General features: G+C 36.4%; 1 protein-coding gene and 1 long non-coding RNA gene across 3 annotated transcripts in view; both read right to left on the bottom strand.

The window, feature by feature from the left end:
- loxl5a (lysyl oxidase-like 5a) overlaps nt 1-19,247 on the bottom strand; it is a 56,629-nt gene that overhangs the window by 25,647 nt on the left and 11,735 nt on the right. The gene's annotated exons all lie outside the window — the stretch shown is intronic.
- Nucleotides 1,269-4,669, bottom strand: LOC309700446. The gene is made up of 3 exons (XR_014274671.1): nt 4,458-4,669; nt 3,609-3,634; nt 1,269-2,361 (listed from the first exon to the last, which is right to left on the bottom strand). It is a non-coding gene; the product is annotated as an uncharacterized lncRNA (long non-coding RNA).

The raw sequence follows: 19,247 nt of genomic DNA on the forward strand, positions 1-19,247 counted from the left end.
GCAGCTGGCTCATTTGAATAATCCACTCTGGATGACATCACTTCAGTAGCTAAAGTGTCGGCCATAGTTTTCTGTGTTTTCTCAGTGGATTTGGGGGTTTCAAATTTAGGTTCATTTAAAGCTGGTGCTGGAACAGTTGTAGCTGTTTGTCTGTTTTCATCAGCATTTCTTTGGTCAGCAACGTTTTCACTGTGGAACTCAACAGGCTGTAGTTCATAAGTGCAGGTTGGTGCGATGCTACACATTCGGTACAAACGTTTGATCCTGTCAATCATGTCGTTAAGACGTGTGAATTTTAACATAACTGCAGTTCCACCACTTACACTTAGCGACAATGGCATTCCTGTAGACTTACGTGGGTGAGGATCAAAATATGCGTATTCACCTGAAGTCAGCCTGGAAACTGCAATGGCTGTTCCTCCCATGACTAGCAAAGCATAGCAAATGTCTGAAGCCAAACACTGTAGTCCCTGTTCAAGGCTCGGAAGATGATCTGTACCGTCAAATGTGCCATAAAGAGCAAACTGAGACATGTCGACTTGATACTCGTATCTGCGGCTGATGATCACAGTGGGAAGTTCATCACAGGCTAGAAACACGCTGTTCACAAACCTCTTTCTGGCATCTGAATACACGGCATGGCCTTTGTCCAACACACGGTTAAGATCTGCTCTGGTAATGAATTCATCCTCGTGTAAGAATGACAGGAAAACCAAACTGTTCGCCATGCATTGCTGATTCCGGTACTTTCCATACTTAACATTGGCCTGGCTTCGGGATGCACAGATGCTACTCACTCGTGGACGACTTTCACTGTTTGTAACCTGTACATGAGACGGTCCTGGAGCTTCTCCATCATGCTGCGTTTGCACAGTTAGCTGGGGTTCAGTCTGGATTACCTGCTGTACTTTAGCATTTGGCACCGATGATGAGCAAACACCTCTCTTTACCACATCTGCATAAGACACTGCGGCTGTCTGAACGCTGAGCTGCACTTCTGGACTGGGAATACTTGTAACAGACACCTTTACCTGCTCACCGGTCTGAGAAAGATTTACCTGTTCCTTCTGCTTTTGCCATCTAAGCTTCTGGGACTGTGACCTTTGACCTTTCCTTGGCATTTTGTGCAAGTACAAACTGGACCTTATATGTATTTATACACAAATGTATACAAAAATCAACCTGTAAACACTGAAAAACTCCTCAAGTTTCTATTAAATGGATAAATGTAAAACTATACAAATGGTAGTGTTCTTATAACTGTTTAATTGATGTAAAAGGCTGACTTAAATACAAACTCAATATAAAAGTTATTGAAAGATCTTTAAAAAGTTTTATTGTAGCTTTTTCAAAAACTGTATATTATACTTTTTTTTTTTAACCAGACTGGTTAATGAATAGGTCTATACTTCTGTGAAGTAATATGCAGAATAAATCTCAACAATCAATCAACAGGCTATAATAAAACTCTTAGTTTTAAAGTAGACTTTGTGTAAATCTTTCAGATATCTAAAATCTAAAGCAAATATAAGGAGCTGTGGTGGTGATCAGATGACAGGCGATGAGGATTCTTCAGCTGGATGTTCTGCAGCAGTCAGGAAACAGGAAGTCTGGGTTCTCAGGGCAGCCTCTAGATGACAATTGTAACTGAATACTTACACTGAGTGACAAAAAAAGGGTTTGTCCTTAAATAATAATAGTTTAAACTTGTAGTCAAATGTTATAGCCAGTGAAACAGACTTGAAAAATGTATTTGAATCTAATTTAATATTTATCTAAATAGAGCAGTCTGAATGTATATATTACAAAATAACCAGATTGTCTTATTACAAATAAACCTTTAAGAGGTGTATATTTTATATAATTTCTCAAAGTAATTGCACCTGTAAGCCAAACAGCCAATCAATGTTTATTCCAAAGTGTAATGCAAAATTAAAATGACAAATTTAGGGCTGTGTAAATAGTTTCTACAGTGACTTCTACTGTACTGTATATTCAACTTCTTACTTGTAATTTCCAGTAAAATGAGTGGATATGAGAGAGTTTAACGACAGGAAAGAAGGAGCAGTGAGAGCAGAGATCTCTCAGATTTCTGAAAACAGATCGTCGAAGTTGCGGTAACTTCAATTTCCAAAAACTTGGTTTGTTGTCAACCTTGGTTTGTTGTCAAACTTGGTTTCTTGTCAAACTAGGGCTTATGCTTGTCAAAATTAGATAGAGTACATGGCGGAGAAATGATAGAAGATAGAATCCCTTGTCAAAAAAGATGGAGCAGGGAGAGGGAGAGTGATAGGACAGACTGAATTTGCTTGTTAATGGCTTGTTAATGATAGAGGGAGAGGGTTTTCTGCAGCAGGTCACCTGTAAGACAGAAAGAAAGTGGAATTAGACACACTTCCAATAAACCTGGCTTTACCCTATTTTTCAGACTATAAGGCACATTTAAAAGCCTTTAATTTTCTCAAAAATAGACAGTGCACCTTATGTATGGTTGTGCTTACTGATTTCAAACCAATTCTATGTGGTACACGGCACTCTGTCAAATGTTCTAGTATGACTTTGGTAAGCTACAAAGCAGCACCACTTGATGTATCGTCGGAGCATGGCTACCATAGTCAGCACCCTCGTAGAGTAATTCGTACTGTGCTTCAACATAATATGGTGTGTGTGTATAAGGGCCTGGCACCTGTTGAGAGCCATGCTTATGTAGCAGATTTCAAACTGATCAATCCACATTCATCAGTCCATAAATCCTGAAAAGTAAGTGTATTGTTCTGTATTTTATGTCTTACAACTGAACAATTTTGAGAGTTATTGTAAATGAGTTGAATAAAGTTTGACTTATCTGTTTTGTTTGGCTTAATGTGCCTTAGAATTTAGTGCGCCTTACAGTCCGAAAAATACAGAACATATATATCATTACACACTGAAGAGTTGTACAGTACATTATTAGATTCAACTGAATAAAAATGTTTATCATATGGTGGTGGAACATTTCTAAGGACATTTTCGCATTCTATTAACACAATAAAAACAAACAGAGTCTGTAAACCAAGATATGGTGCTATAGTAACTTACTATAAACATTATATGGTCAAGCTAAACCCACACAATGAAGTCAGAGCAGACAGTTTCAGACCACCTGCTTTAAACACTTCACATGCACTCAACTCACATGATCCTAAATGCCCAAAGGTCTCAAATTCCCATTTCTGTGTGTACTTACCTGGTACAACAGTATATCATAATGTCTGGGGAGCAGTTAACATAAAAGTAAAAAAATAATTTACTCAGTATGACTTTTGGCAAAATGAAAAATTTGGAGACAGATGACTCCTAAACAGCAGTTTCTACATTTTTCAGTCAAATTTGGGGCATGTTTAATACACACTCCACTAAATCTACAATAAACTTAGCATGGCCGATATTAGGGCCTAATTAAAAATGTACTATGATGATAAGAGAGATCTGTAAGTCTGGAAATGTTTACATAGACTTTTCTATGATCTGATTATTCCCAAGAGCTGTGCTGACTCACTGCACTAAACTGAATCTCCTATAATGAGAAACATTTCCCAGAACTGCACCTCAGACAAACCTTTACTTACCAGACTGAGACGATCAGATCAGCAGTCTAGAGAAAGGAAACAATTCATCAGATCACTGTTTGATGATTCAGACTGTTGAGCCTCTTCACACACAATCCAATTTACTGTGACATAAATTAACTAGTAAATTTATTTAAGGCTTTATGAACTTACTGTAGTCTAAAGAGGAGATAAATGAACTGCAGCGTCTCACATGGCTATAGCAAGTGTAATAAAAGCATTCTTTACTACAGAAATACAAAGAATAGCCACCAATATTTGTTGGCACAAGTGCAGGATATACCAAATATTTCCTACACAGAAGCTTTGTGGCTCCAACATTTTCTACAACAGGTCAGTACTAGTAAAGTGTGAAAACCAAAACTTTTAAAAATGTTAGATACAAAGTAATTATATAAATCAGAAGCAACAGAAAACCTCATCATGTCTGATATGAATATGTAAATCTTAAAATAAATATTGACATGTTACAATAGCAGAGGTGCACCATGTTTTGTAATTAAAATTAAATGTCTTAAATTTTTACACTAAAAAGTCCTCTCATTGTACCCGTTGCTAGGAATATTTATGTATTTTGCAGTGTACCTTTTTGGCAACTTTTCTATTTAATTTTAAAACACATTATATTCACCAAATAAGTGATAAACTAATTAGACACACTGGCTGTAATGTACCTAACAATGTCCACTCACACCTCTGGTTCTCTTAGTTTTTCATTATGACTTTGTGTTTTTGCCAATCAGTAAATGGAAACATATCACAAAAAGTCAGACTACTGTATGTAAGTTGCCAAATGTGCTACGCAATGCCAGGTTCATACTGCTTCAGTTACAATCACTGTTTACTTACCAGCAAAGGCAAAACCAAAGATCTCTTTCACTCTGTGTAACAAAAGACAAAGCACAAAAACACAGAATAAGACAACTCAAATCAGCATCACAGTCAATACTGCATCACTCTGTGTAGTCCAAAAGATTCAGTACACTTCTTTGTTTACCACAGCAACAAACAACTCACCTCTTTTTTCTACACCTTATTAAAGATTACGTCTTCATTAAGGTAAAATGTGGTTTCATCCATTTATAATAAGCCACACACGTTTCTCAGTTATGTGATAGCTCTATTAGTTTGGTGCTATTAGATAACACAGTAGATTTAATAAGCAATGATTTACTACACCTAGCTCTGCACACTTTATCAAATTCTGACATCACAATTTCAAAGCATGAACAATCATAAATGAAAGCTTGGATGATATTTTTGTAGGCTTCAACATTTGAGTTCGTCTGCATTCAAATTCTGCTTCCTAAAAATATTATCACCTGCACACAGTATCATTTAATATGCTGTTGTTTTAAATATCTACATATCATATTTATAATATTAATGGTGCACTGCTGCATTTTATTTATTTGAAGGTAGACGTTTTTTATATTTCGTTAGTTTTTCACAAAGTGAGAAGTTAAACAGAACTGCAGGTGAAGGTTTTATTTTAAAAAAAAACAACCTGCACAAACAAGTGTTTGTTAAACAGTTCTTAAAATTTAACTAAAAAACTAAAATTACCTAATTAAAAAAAACTTCTTGTTAAGAGATGTTATTATTCTTATATTATGTGTTTCATCCTCACTCTCTCTCTCCCTTCTGTTAATTAACCCACAGCACAAAAACACACCGGTACAGGCACGTGACTCTTCTTCTCCCGGCTTTCAGTCAGAAGCTGTGTCCCAAAATGTCGGCTGCATCCTCCGGAGGCCGCATTTGAAGGCCGATTATGTCACAGCCAGTCGACGAAGGCTGTCTCAAATGCGGCCGACAAATGAGTCCTTCATTTCATAAACTTTTAACATATTTTTAGGCGAGAAAGTAGCGGTGTAAATTGCAAATATCTGCTTGGTTTATCAAGACATCGCATATTTGCAAAAGTGTGCCGACGTTTTCAGAGACGTCTGTCACCCACCGGCTCGATGGCAAGCCGGGAGGGGGGTTCAGACCCCCGCTCTTTCGCTACTCAGGTTAAACATGATATACAAGTCACTCTGATAACTTAAAAATGTAATTGTTTGCCTTTTTCTGTGTTTTATTTGTTCTGGAGTAAATCGGTTTGGCTGAGATCAAAGTTATTAGATTATTAGATTAAATAAAGCTTTATTAATCCATCCGGTGGGTTCCTCTGGGATTTTCACATAGCTCAATAAACGTTAAACGGTCGAGAATTTACGCCAGTGTCCTGTTATATTTTAAATAGCAAGGAGCAGACGGCCGAGTTTATTAAACTCCAGCGAGACAGCGGTGACGCAAATCTGAAGGCTAGACCGTCCAGTTTCACAGCCTTCTCGGTCCACGTAGACCGCGAAGGCCGGGTCCTCCGAAAGATGCAGCCGACGTTTTGGGACACAGCTAATGGCGGTAAAATGGCTCCTTTGAAGTTGCCGACCCTGCTGCTTCAGCAGCTAATCAGTGGTTCTAAAATGACGGCTCATTACCTTACAACCGAAAGAATGAGGCCGTTTTAACTGACTGATTTGTGAAGAGAACTAACTTCAGCTTCCCTAACAGACTCAGAAACACTAACACACCGAATGAACCAAATACAACACAATAACTGTAATAAACAATCAAATGAACCATATTAATTTCACACTGGGCCTATAGCAGCTAGGCTAGGCGTTAGCACTTAGGGCTAGCATACCAAACACTCCTTTTAAATAGTAAAATTACAACGTTTCACTAAAAAAGCAGCCATTGTGTTACTTTAACATGACTTATACTTCGACTGGCTTCATAAGTCACTAACAACAACTGGGTAAATCCCTCATACAGCTTATAGACATTTCATTTCAGAAAAGAAAGACAGAGAAGCAGCGCTTACCTGTGGGGATCGAGCTGAGAGTGGACGGAGATTCAGGAGTCAGGCAGAGACGTTAAAAAAAGAGGCATTCACGGGTAGTGGGAAACTCCGCAATTACACAAAATTGGCATGGAAAACGTGAAAAATATATGTAAATTTAAATATTATTATACTAGATTTTTTTGCAACAAAAAGCAACTAGCAGAAATTTAATTCTATAAGTTTAATAAATGTTTAAAACAGGATTCTTTGAATTTGAAATAATGGTTAAAAGACATAAATAAACACAAGGTCATTATGTTAAAATGTACTTTATTATGATAGATTTATTTAACTGACTGCAGTAATAAGAACAGTCTTCTGCTGAACACCAACACCAAGGAGCTGGTGTTGGTGATCGCCTAAGCATCCTCACAGTAGGAGCTGCAGAGGTTCATCTCACTCCACTGCAGGACTCAAGAGGTTCAGGAGGTCCCTTAACCCCACTGCTATGAGACTTTTTTAACAGGGACTCCTGATATGTTCATTGCACATTTGTTTCTTTTATTCTACTACATATTGGTTGTAATCATGAATTCTGAATTGCTTTAAAGCTGAAGCTGTCTGCTAAAACTAGCTGAAAAAGCTGAAAAGTTGCAGAAATTGTAAAAACTTTGCAGAAGCAAAGGAACTTTGCTAAAATGTAATAACTTCGCAGAACTGCAATATCTTAGAGGAAACATAATACTTGGCAGAAATACAATAGCAGAACTTAGCAGAAATATTGTAACTTACCAGAAACATGATAACTTCTCAAAAATACAAGAATTTAGGAGAAATAGTATAAGATAACAGAAAGAATATATTTCGCCAAAAATACTTAAACATTACAGAAACACTATGATTTAGAAAAATAATACAACAGAGCAGAAATATTGTGATTTACCAGAGATACTGTGATGAACTATGAATATTGTAATTTTAAATTAAGACTATGTTTTAGCACAAATATTATAATTTGGCAGAAATACTATAATTTGGCAGAAATACTATGTTTCAGCACAAATACTCTGGTTTAGCACAAATATTATAACATAGCAGAAATACAATTATATAGCAGAAATGCTATATTTAGAAAGAAAAATATAATATAGTAGAAATAGTATGATTTAGCAGAAATACTGTATTTAGCACAAGTACCAAAAAGTAGCAGAAATACTATGATTTAGCAGAAATACTATGATTGAGCAGAAGTACTAAGATGTAGTAAAAGTACTTTGATTTAACAGAAATACAATTATGGAGGAGTAATACTTTAAAATGGGAGAAATAGCCTAAAGGGAAGAGTATTTGTGCCATGGAGTGTTAACAAGAATGTGAGGTCCATATTAGAAAAGCTGGTAAAATCATAAAAGTTTGCAGAATTGTAATAAATGATGAATATGAATTACTGGTCTGTGACAGTGTATTAATTTGTAGGGGAAAAAAAACATGTTGACCAAGGTGGAATCGAACCCACGACCTTTGGTTTGCAGACCCGTGTCATTACCAACTGCGCCACTTGGAAAGAGAGGAGCCACTTTGAAAAACAGGGTGATGAGGAGTCAGAATTAGATCGCGGTGAGAGGCGGAAAACCCCATTTTTTGCAGTTACAAAACGTTGTGTAACTCAAACACTAGGTGGACTAGAAGCATAATTCTTCTACTGGCTGAATCAGTGGACTTTGGTGTACTTTGACTGCGATTTTCATTGCTCTTTGTACAACCGTCACTGAGATATGACGAGAGAGGAAACGGAAGACCTCAGATATGATTGGCTGACTGGGAAGCCGTGCAGGCCCTGATATGTGATATGTGTCTGAGTCCGCACAGAGGATTGGCTGCCTGGCAGAAATATATAGAAATAGTATGGTTAAGCATAAATACTACATTTAGCAGAAATACTATATTAAGCACAAATCCTATAAAAAGCAGAAATAGTATATTAAGCACAAATCCTATAAAAAGCAGAAATACTATATTAAGCACAAATCCTATTAAAAGCAGAAATAGTATGATTTAGCACAATAGTAATAAGTTAAACAGAAAAATCGGAAAAGCAAAATGGACAGCTGAAAAAATGCTGAACATGCTGAGGGTCCCTCAAATATACTTGTTAAATGAAAAAAATCAGCAAAAAAAAGTATATAACAGCCACACAATCAGAAATATGTACACATAAGGAAACACACATGCACAGAGAGAGACACACACAAGATCCAATTCAGTCAACCAGTCTAAATATATTGAATTTGAAGCTTAGAATGAGGTCATCCCATTGAAAGCCTTTCTCTCTCTCTCTCTCTCTCTCTCTCTGTCTCTCACACACACACACACACACACACACACACACACACACACACACACACACACACACACACACACAAACACACACACACACACACACACACACACACACACACACACAGGGAGAGAGAAGTAAGTTTCTAGGTCAGCCTGGGAGCTGCTGAATTTGAATCCACCAATCAGAGAGCCTGTGCACTTTTTCCTGCCAAAACAGGTGCTTCTGTTTACACACGCAGCACAGAGACACACAGGATTATTGCAGCCTATTTCTCATAGTGACGACTCCCCTCAAACAAATGACCATAATTTCCTAACCGTAGGGGCTAGAAGGGTCATTCTTACACCGTTTTGTTCAGAAGAGATGGGGGAATCTTCAAGTGTTGACAATTTATCATTAAAATATGAATTTTTAGAGATATATGACATGGATGACTTGTTGACTTAGAAGCCACGAATTCCCCAATATGCAAATTTGAATGCCTGGAGCCCACATACATGATTGGCTGGCTGGGAAGCTGTGCAGGCCCTGATTTGTGGATTTGAATTCCTCAGCCCTCAGATATGATTGGCTGGCTTAGAAGCCACGAAGGCCCCAATATGCAAATTTGAATGCCTCAGGACACATATATGATTGGCTGGGAAACCGTGCAGGCCCTGATTTGAAAATTTGAATGTCTAAGTCCTCACAGAGGATTGGCTGCCTGGGGACCTGGCAGAAATATATAGAAATACTATGATTAAGCATAAATACTACATTTAGTAGAAATACTATGTTTTAGCACAAATACTATAAAAAGCAGAAATACTATAATTTAGCAGAAATACTATATTAAGCACAAATCCTATAAAAAGCAGAAATAGTATGATTAAGCATAAATACTACATTTAGTAGAAATATTATGTTTTAGCACAAATCCTATAAAAAGCAGAAATACTGTACTGTGATTTAGTAGAAAAACTATAATTAATCAGAAATACTATATTTTGCACAAATCTTATAAAATAGCAGAAATACTATGATTTAGCAGAATAGTAATAACTTACAAAATTACAAATATGGAGGCATATTGAAACAAATGCACAGAGGGACACACAAACACAGGCTCTAATTCAGTCAACCAGTCTAACTATATTCAATTTAAATCCTACAATGACATGCTGCCAAATAAGGGCAGGGTCCTCTCTCTCCCACTAAACACACACACACACACACACACACACACACACACACACACACACACACACACAGAGGGAGAGAGCTGCCGAATTTAAATCCACCAATCAGAGTGGCTGTTTACGTTTTCCCGCCAAAACAGGTGCATCCTTTTTACACACGCAGCACAGAGAGGCACAGGATTATTGCAGCCTATTTCTCATAGTGACGACTCCCCTCAAACAAATGACCATAATTTCCTAACCGTAGGGGCTAGAGCGGTCATTCTTACACCGTTTTGTTCAGAAGAGATGGGGGAATCTTCCAGTGTTAACAATTTATCATTAAAATATGAATTATTAAAGATATTTGACTTGTAATGCACCATAACTGAGTAGAGCGAAGCAAAAACTGCCTTGACTTGCCCTCAAACAACGCTTTGTAACTCTAAATCTATTTGGAGTATCGATATCATTCTTTCACCGTAAGAGACAGCAGGCTTTGGTGAACAATCATGGAAATTTTCAGGTCTCTGTGGAAATCCAACAAAAAGTTATGACGAGAGAAAAAAGTGGTTCATTTCCAGGGTTTGAAATCTGAAGAAATCTGAGCGAAGGACAAATTTCCTACCCTCAAACAAGTCCAACTCATTTCAGAACGGTAATAGGTGAGAAAGAAATTCTTGAATTGTGAGCGTCAGGGGTGTCTGAAGATATTCGGGGACAAGCCTCATGTCTTAACTTTGTTTCGTTAAGGAGATATGACGATTCGAATATGCCTCTCATTACAGAAATCCAGCCGTGATTTTGAACAAACTCTCCATTGACTTTATATGGAGAGTTTTCCGACATTGTGTTGGTCTGAGGAGATTTGCGAAAGTTCTATGAATACCACAACAATGATAGTGACATTTTCTGAAAGCCAGCAAAAATACCTACGTTTTGATGTATAATTTGTGGAAGTTGAGTGAAAATTGAGCAAGTAGCAAACAGTTGTTCGGACATGAAGAGAAGACTGCAAAAGCTTCAGTGGTACACTGGAAGCCAAGAGCATAGCAACCATAACAACGCATGTATTTTGTGAAAAATCACAATTTTGCAACTCAAAACTTTAAGAGGCATAAAAGTAAAACAGTAAAAGATTTCAAAAAGCTGAATCATACCTGAATAGCCCAATAATTTATGAACATTTTAAAGTTTGAATGGTTGTTCTAGGTGAAAATATGAGGAAGTAGTTAAGTTTCAAAAACAAGCAAATTTTAGCAGAATTGCAGAAGTTTCCCATTCATTTCAATGGGACAAATTAAAGGAAAAAAGTGGAATATTTTAAAAAGTATAATAGTTAAAAATAGCAAAAATCATAGCTAGAAAGAGCAAAAATAGCAGAATAGTTTAAAATTTGAACGGTGAAAATCGGCTGAAAATTGTGGAAGTAGTTAAGTGCCAAAAAGTGTACGGAAGCAACTGGAATAATAATAATAATAAAGTATAAAGAATAAAGAGAAACAGGAACTCAATAGTGTGGATGCTTAAAGCATCCACACAATAATAAAGAATAAAGAGAAACAGGAACTCAATAGTGTGGATGCTTAAAGCATCCACACAACTAGAAAGTGCATTTTCTGAAGAAACTGCAGTGTGAATGCTTGAATCTGAATGTATGCACTGAAATGAATTAATTACTGAATTTAAGTTAAAAATCTTGAATGAGATAAAAAAAAAACCGAATTTAACCTGAAAACAAAAGTGCTGAACTGCTAAAAGCTGAAGGTTACACAGAAGAAGAAGTTGGAAAAAAGCTGAAAATGTTTTAATTGCAAATTAGAAAAACCTAAGAAATGAGAAAAGAACATTTAGAGTCAGAAAACATCTGAATGAATATTAAAAGGTCATATTCTTTGAATCACTGAATGACTAAAATGTGATCCCTCCACTTGGATCCACACAGTTTAAAAAGTTTAAATGTCTGAGCTTTGAAAGACAAGATGTTGGAAAGAGAACAACGATGGCGACGTTTTGAGGGTAAAATGATGGCTTTAACACTGTGGACACAGCAGCAGTTGAAAGAGAAGTGTTTAAGATGAATCTTGGTACAGTGGCAGGCAGAGCTCGTTAAGCAGGCAGGTGTGAGCCTGGTTGCTATAGTGACTGCACCCAATGGCTCCATACACACGTACACAGACATGCGCCTCACTTTTGCTGCTTAAAATGAACAGAAAAGTCAGGCCGAAACAAATCGCTCCCAAATGAAAAGTATAGGTCGTATTGACGAAATTCTTTCACCGTGAGCGGCAGCAATGTCTAGTCTACCTAATTCTCAGTTTTCATGCCTGTGGAGTTTATTATATGGACGTGGTGACAGTGTAAAAACACCATGCTCTTCTGATTTTCAAACCAACCTTCTGAGCCGTTTTAACATTAGTCTATGGAAGAGTTGGAGGGAGGAGGCTGTGCATTGGTGACATTTATGAAAGAACCATAACACCTAGTACAATAGTAAACACATTGGATGAAAGAGGACAGCGATGGCTACGTTTTGAGGGTAAAATCATACCTGTAGAGCAAACGCTGCGGACACAGCAGCAGTTTTAAAAAAGATTTTAAGATTAATTTTTTTGCTCCTCTCACTCTAGCAGTTGAGCTGCCTCACTCTAGCCCCAACATTCCGTCCCATACACACCCATTATAAACTCTGAAACGGCTGAAAAAACATCATGAAACTTAAACTGGAACTGAAGAAAAAGTATAATAGATATTGAAAAGATAAATACAAGTTGAATAGTTGAATGTCTTGTCTTCGTTTTAAAGTTTGAATGGTGGCTCTATGTCAATGTATGTGGAAGTAGTAAGAGTTTAAAAATGAGTAAGTTGAATGAGAATTTGAAGGGTCTCCCCATTGAAATACATGGGAAATTTTTGTTGAATAAAGTTGAATAAAATTAAAAATATAAATGTTAAAAATGAGAAAAATAGAAGCAGTCATGTCCAAAAGAATAGGAATCTAACGGTGTTTGAATGGTTTTTCTAAGTTGAACGGTTTTGAAGGAGTTAGATGCCAAAAAACGTACGGAATATATAATAATAAAGATTCGAATAACAATACTGTGAATGCTTTTCAAGCATTCACACTAACTAGAAAGTGCATTTTCTGAAGAAACTGCAGTGTGAATGCTTGAATCTGAATGTATGCACTGAAATGAATTAATTGCTGAATTTTGAGTTAAAAATATTGAATGAGATAAAAAAAACAAAAAAAAAACAACGAATTTAACCTGAAAACAAAGGTGCTGAACTGCTAAAAGCTGAAGGTTACACAGAAGGAGGAGTTGGAAAAAAACTGAAAATGTTTTAAATGTAAATTAGAAAACCCTAAGAAATGAGAAAAGAACATTTAGAGTCAGAAAACATCTGAATGAATATTAAAAGGTCATATTCTTTGAATCACTGAATGACTCAAATGTGATCCCTCCACTTTGATCCACACAGTTTAAAAAGTTTAAATGCCTGAGCTTTGAAAGATACGGTGTTGGAAAGAGAACAATAATGGCGACAATTTGAGGGTAAAATGATGGCTGTAACACTGTGGACACAGCAGCAGTTGAAAGAGAAGTGCTTAAGATGAATCTTGGTACAGTGGCAGGCAGAGCTCGTTAAGCAGGCAGGTGTGAGCCTGGTTGCTATAGTGACCGCACCCAATGGCTCCATACACACGTACACAGACATGCGCCTCACTTTTGCTGCTTAAAATGAACAGAAAAGTCAGGCCGAAACAAATCGTTCCCAAATGAAAAGTAAAAGTCGTATTGACAAAATTCTTTCACCGTGAGTGACAGCAATGTCTAGTCTACTGAATTCTCAGTTTTCATGTCTGTGGAGCTTATTATATGGACGTGGTGACAGTGGAAAGACACCATGCTCTTCTGATTTTCAAACGAACCTTCTGAGCCATTTTAACATTAGAGTCTATGGAAGAGTTGGAAGGAGGAGGCTGTGCATTGGTGACATTTATGAAAGAACCGTAACACCTAGGACGATAGTAAACACATTGGATGAAAGAGGACAGCCATGGCTACGTTTTGAGGGTAAAATCATACCTGTAGAGCAAACGCTGAGGACACAGCAGCAGTTTTAAAAAAGATTTTAAGATTAATTTTTTTGCTCCTCTCACTCTAGCAGTTGAGCTGCCTCACTCTAGCCCCAACATTCCGTCCCATACACACCCATTATAAACTCTGAAACGGGTGAAAAAACATCATGAAACTTAAACTGGAACTGAAGAAAAAGTATAATAGATATTGAAAAGATAAATACAAGTTGAATAGTTGAATGTCTTGTCTTCGTTTTAAAGTTTGAATGGTGGCTCTATGTGAACGTATGTTGAAGTAGTAAGAGTTTAAAAATGAGTAAGTTGAATGAGAATTTGAAGGGTCTCCCCATTGAAATACATGGGAAATTTTTGTTGAATAAAGTTGAATAAAATTAAAAATATAAATGTTAAAAATGAGAAAAATAGAAGCAATGTTGTCCAAAATAATAGGAATCTAACGATGTTTGAATGGTTTTTCTAAGTTGAACGGTTTTGAAGGAGTAGGCTTTCAAAAAACGTACGGAATACAGAATAAACTAGAAAGTGCATTTTCTGAAGAAACTGCAGTGTGAATGCTTGAATCTGAATGTATGCACTGAAATGAATTAATTGCTGAATTTTGAGTTAAAAATATTGAATGAGATTAAAAAAAAACAAAAAAAAAACGAATTTAACCTGAAAACAAAGGTGCTGAACTGCTAAAAGCTGAAGGTTACACAGAAGAAGGAGTTGGAAAAAAACTGAAAATGTTTTAAATGTAAATTAGAAAACCCTAAGAAATGAGAAAAGAACATTTAGAGTCAGAAAACATCTGAATTTATATTAAAAGGTCATATTCTTTGAATCACTGAATGACTCAAATGTGATCCCTCCACTTTGATCCACACAGTTTAAAAAGTTTAAATGCCTGAGCTTTGAAAGATACGGTGTTGGAAAGAGAACAATAATGGCGACATTTTGAGGGTAAAATGATGGCTGTAACACTGTGGACACAGCAGCAGTTGAAAGAGAAGTGCTTAAGATGAATCTTGGTACAGTGGCAGGCAGAGCTCGTTAAGCAGGCAGGTGTGAGCCTGGTTGCTATAGTGACCGCACCCAATGGCTCCATACACACGTACACAGACATGCGCCTCACTTTTGCTGCTTAAAATGAACAGAAAAGTCAGGCCGAAACAAATTGTTCCCAAATGAAAAGTAAAAGTCGTATTGACAAAATTCTTTCACCGTGAGCGACAGCAGCTTCTAGTCTACTGAATTCTCAGTTTTCATGCCTGTGGAGTTTATTATATGGACGTGGTGACAGTGGAAAGACACCATGCTCTTCTGATTTTCAAACCAACCTTCTGAGCCATTTTAACATTAGAGTCTATGGAAGAGTTGGAGGGAGGAGGCTGTGCATTGGTGACATTTATGAAAGAACCATAACACCTGGTACAATAGTAAACACATTGGATGAAAGAGGACAACGATGGCTACGTTTTGAGGGTAAAATCATACCTGTAGAGCAAACGCTGCGGACACAGCAGCAGTTTTAAAAAATATTTTAAGATTAATTTTTTTGCTCCTCTCACTCTAGCAGTTGAGCTGCCTCACTCTAGCCCCAACATTCCGTCCCATACACACCCATTATAAACTCTGAAACAGGTGAAAAAACATCATGAAACTTAAACTGGAACTGAAGAAAAAGTATAATAGATATTGAAAAGATAAATACAAGTTGAATAGTTGAATGTCTTGTCTTCATTTTAAAGTTTGAATGGTGGCTCTATGTCAACGTATGTTGAAGTAGTAAGAGTTTAAAAATGAGTAAGTTGAATGAGAATTTGAAGGGTCTCCCCATTGAAATACATGGGAAATTTTTGTTGAATAAAGTTGAATAAAATTAAAAATATAAATGTTAAAAATGAGAAAAATAGAAGCAATGTTGTCCAAAATAATAGGAATCTAACGATGTTTGAATGGTTTTTCTAAGTTGAACGGTTTTGAAGGAGTAGGCTTTCAAAAAACGTACGGAATACAGAATAAAATATAACTAGAAAGTGCATTTTCTGAAGAAACTGCAGTGTGAATGCTTGAATCTGAATGTATGCACTGAAATGAATTAATTACTGAATTTTGAGTTAAAAATATTGAATGAGATAAAAAAAAAAAACCCGAATTTAACCTGAAAACAAAAGTGCTGAACTGCTAAAAGCTGAAGGTTACACAGAAGAAGAAGTTGGAAAAAAGCTGAAAATGTTTTAATTGTAAATTAGAAAACCCTAAGAAATGAGAAAAGAACATTTAGAGTCAGAAAACATCTGAATGAATATTAAAAGGTCATATTCTTTGAATCACTGAATGACTCAAATGTGATCCCTCCACTTTGATCCACACAGTTTAAAAAGTTTAAATGCCTGAGCTTTGAAAGACACGGTGTTGGAAAGAGAACAATAATGGCGACAATTTGAGGGTAAAATGATGGCTGTAACACTGTGGACACAGCAGCAGTTGAAAGAGAAGTGTTTAAGATGAATCTTGGTACAGTGGCAGGCAGAGCTCGTTAAGCAGGCAGGTGTGAGCCTGGTTGCTATAGTGACTGCACCCAATGGCTCCATACACACGTACACAGACATGCGCCTCACTTTTGCTGCTTAAAATGAACAGAAAAGTCAGGCCGAAACAAATTGCTCCCAAATGAAAAGTATAGGTCGTATTGACGAAATTCTTTCACCGTGAGCGGCAGCAATGTCTAGTCTACCTAATTCTCAGTTTTCATGCCTGTGGAGTTTATTATATGGACGTGGTGACAGTGTAAAAACACCATGCTCTTCTGATTTTCAAACCAACCTTCTGAGCCGTTTTAACATTAGAGTCTATGGAAGAGTTGGAGGGAGGAGGCTGTGCATTGGTGACATTTACGAAAGAACCATAACACCTAGGACAATAGTAAACACATTGGATGAAAGAGGACAGCGATGGCTACGTTTTGAGGGTAAAATCATACCTGTAGAGCAAACGCTGCGGACACAGCAGCAGTTTTAAAAAAGATTTTAAGATTAATTTTTTTGCTCCTCTCACTCTAGCAGTTGAGCTGCCTCACTCTAGCCCCAACATTCCGTCCCATACACACCCATTATAAACTCTGAAACGGGTGAAAAAACATCATGAAACTTAAACTGGAACTGAAGAAAAAGTATAATAGATATTGAAAAGATAAATACAAGTTGAATAGTTGAATGTCTTGTCTTCGTTTTAAAGTTTGAATGGTGGCTCTATGTCAACGTATGTGGAAGTAGTAAGAGTTTAAAAATGAGTAAGTTGAATGAGAATTTGAAGGGTCTCCCCATTGAAATACATGGGAAATTTTTGTTGAATAAAGTTGAATAAAATTAAAAATATAAATGTTAAAAATGAGAAAAATACAAGCAATCATGTCCAAAAGAATAGGAATCTAATGGTGTTTGAATGGTTTTTCTAAGTTGAACGGTTTTGAAGGAGTAGGCTTTCAAAAAACGTACGGAATAGATAAAATATAATAATAAAGATTAGAAGAACAATACTGTGAATGCTTTTCAAGCATTCACACTAACTAGAAAGTGCATTTTCTGAAGAAACTGCAGTGTGAATGCTTGAATCTGAATGTATGCATTGAAATGAAATAATTACTGAATTTTGAGTTAAAAATTTTGAATGAGATTAAAAAAAAAACCCGAATTTAACCTGAAAACAAAAGTGCTGAACTGCTAAAAGCTGAAGGTTACACAGAAGAAGAAGTTGGAAAAAAGCTGAAAATGTTTTAATTGTAAATTAGAAAAACCTAAGAAATGAGAAAAGAACATTTAGAGTCAGAAAACATCTGAATGAATATTAAAAGGTCATATTCTTTGAATCACTGAATGACTAAAATGTGATCCCTCCACTTGGACCCACACAGTTTAAAAAGTTTACATCTCTGAGCTTTGAAAGACAAGATGAACAACGATGGCGACGTTTTGAGGGTAAAATGATGGCTTTAACACTGTGGACACAGCAGCAGTTGAAAGAGAAGTGTTTAAGATGAATCTTGGCAGAGAGAGAGAGAGAGCTCGTTAAGCAGGCAGGTGTGAGCCTGGTTGCTATAGTGACCGCACCCAATGGCTCCATACACACGTACACAGACATGCGCCTCACTTTTGCTGCTTAAAATGAACAGAAAAGTCAGGCCCAAACAAATCGTTCCCAAATGAAAAGTAAAAGTCGTATTGACAAAATTCTTTCACTGTGAGCGACAGCAATGTCTAGTCTACCTAATTCTCAGTTTTCATGTCTGTGGAGTTTATTATATGGACGTGGTGACAGTGGAAAGACACCATGCTCTTCTGATTTTCAAACGAACCTTCTGAGCCATTTTAACATTAGAGTCTATGGAAGAGTTGGAGGGAGGAGGCTGTGCATTGGTGACATTTATGAAAGAACCATAACACCTAGGACAATAGTAAACACATTGGATGAAAGAGGACAGCCATGGCTACGTTTTGAGGGTAAAATCATACCTGTAGAGCAAACGCTGCGGACACAGCAGCAGTTTTAAAAAAGATTTTAAGATTATTTTTTTTGCTCCTCTCACTCTAGCAGTTGAGCTGCCTCACTCTAGCCCCAACATTCCGTCCCATACACACCCATTATAAACTCTGAAACGGGTGAAAAAACATCATGAAACTTAAACTGGAACTGAAGAAAAAGTATAATAGATATTGAAAAGATAAATACAAGTTGAATAGTTGAATGTCTTGTCTTCGTTTTAAAGTTTGAATGGTGGCTCTATGTGAACGTATGTTGAAGTAGTAAGAGTTTAAAAATAAGTAAGTTGAATGAGAATTTGAAGGGTCTCCCCATTGAAATACATGGGAAATTTTTGTTGAATAAAGTTGAATAAAATTAAAAATATAAATGTTAAAAATGAGAAAAATACAAGCAATCATGTCCAAAAGAATAGGAATCTAACGATGTTTGAATGGTTTTTCTAAGTTGAACGGTTTTGAAGGAGTAGGCTTTCAAAAAACGTACGGAATAGATAAAATATAATAATAAAGATTAGAAGAACAATACTGTGAATGCTTTTCAAGCATTCACACTAACTAGAAAGTGCATTTTCTGAAGAAACTGCAGTGTGAATGCTTGAATCTGAATGTATGCACTGAAATGAATTAATTGCTGAATTTTGAGTTAAAAATATTGAATGAGATTAAAAAAAAACAAAAAA

The sequence above is a fragment of the Aulonocara stuartgranti genome, assembly GCF_965226115.1.
Source record: "Aulonocara stuartgranti genome assembly, chromosome: 23".
Classification (NCBI taxonomy): domain Eukaryota; kingdom Metazoa; phylum Chordata; class Actinopteri; order Cichliformes; family Cichlidae; genus Aulonocara; species Aulonocara stuartgranti.